The sequence below is a fragment of the Lathyrus oleraceus genome, chromosome 3 (genome assembly GCF_024323335.1).
Source record: "Lathyrus oleraceus cultivar Zhongwan6 chromosome 3, CAAS_Psat_ZW6_1.0, whole genome shotgun sequence".
NCBI lineage: Eukaryota > Viridiplantae > Streptophyta > Magnoliopsida > Fabales > Fabaceae > Lathyrus > Lathyrus oleraceus.
Genome location: NC_066581.1, coordinates 44,028,570 through 44,029,719, shown reverse-complemented (window position 1 = coordinate 44,029,719; position 1,150 = coordinate 44,028,570). Strand labels below are relative to the sequence as shown.

The 1,150-nt window shown below is 40.3% G+C and overlaps 1 non-coding gene across 1 annotated transcript; it reads left to right on the top strand.

Annotated features, from left to right (window-relative positions):
* The first annotated feature begins 117 nt into the window (after positions 1 to 117).
* Positions 118 to 224, top strand: LOC127133069 (small nucleolar RNA R71). The gene has a single exon (XR_007807065.1). It is a non-coding gene; the product is annotated as a small nucleolar RNA R71 (small nucleolar RNA).
* Positions 225 to 1,150: the final 926 nt, after the last annotated feature.

Genomic DNA, 1,150 nt, shown 5'->3' with positions numbered 1-1,150 from the left:
TGGTAAGCGTCAGCATAAGGTTTGTTCATTAGTGCACCACCTGCGGCGACATCTATTGTTAACCTCGTGTTGTATAGGAGACCATTATAGAATGTATGAATTACTAACCAGTCTTCTAAACCATGGTGTGGACAAAGTCTCATCATGTCTTTGTATCTTTCCCATGCTTCAAAAAGAGACTCGTTATCTTTCTGTTTAAATCCATTTATTTGGGCTCTTAACATAGCTGTTTTGCTTGGCGGAAAATATCGAGCAAGAAAAACTTTCTTCAACTCGTTCCATGTGGTGACTGAGTTGGAAGGAAGAGATTGAAGCCATCTTCTAGCGCTATCTCTTAACGAGAAAGGAAAAAGACGAAGTCGAATTGCCTCTGAAGTGACACCATCAGCTTTAACAGTATCAGCGTATTGGACAAATACGGATAAATGAAGGTTAGGATCCTCGGTAGGATTTCCAGAGAATTGGTTCTGTTGCACTGCCTGCAACAGTGAAGGTTTGAGTTCAAAGTTGTTTGCTTCGATTGCGGGTGGAGCAATACTTGAATGCGGTTCATCTTGCGATGGAGCGGCGTAATCTCTAAGAGCACGAGCTGGTTCTGCCATCTCGGGTATCGAAGGGAAAATATTTTTGAAATCAGGAAGTTCTACAGGAGGTAGATTGTTTGAAGCACGATATTCCCGAATTCGTCGTAAGACTCGGAGATATAGTTCGATATCATTGATTCGTAAGTAGAACGGCTCGCCTTGTGAGCGAGTGTGTGGCATACAAATCAACGAAAGAAAGAAAAGAGAAAGAAAAGCCTTAGTCTCTACAGCGTAACAGAAGAGTTACGATATCGACTAAATAAAAGTCCCCGGCAACGGCGCCAAAAACTTGATCGCTCGACTTTATGAGTCGAATTGGGGTACAAACTGCAAGTGCACAGTTCTATCGCGTAGTTTTAAAAGATATCGATCCCACAGGGACTTATGAATCGATATACCGTTATCTAAGGTTACTTCGTAAAGCTAAGGCAGGTAATACTTATATTTTTGGGGGAAAAAGCTAAAACTAAAATAAGATCTAAAATTTATATCTAATAAGCGGATATCGGTATGTAATTCGTCGTAATTAGGGAATCAATTCTTTATTGGTTTCTTGGTTTTAAAAT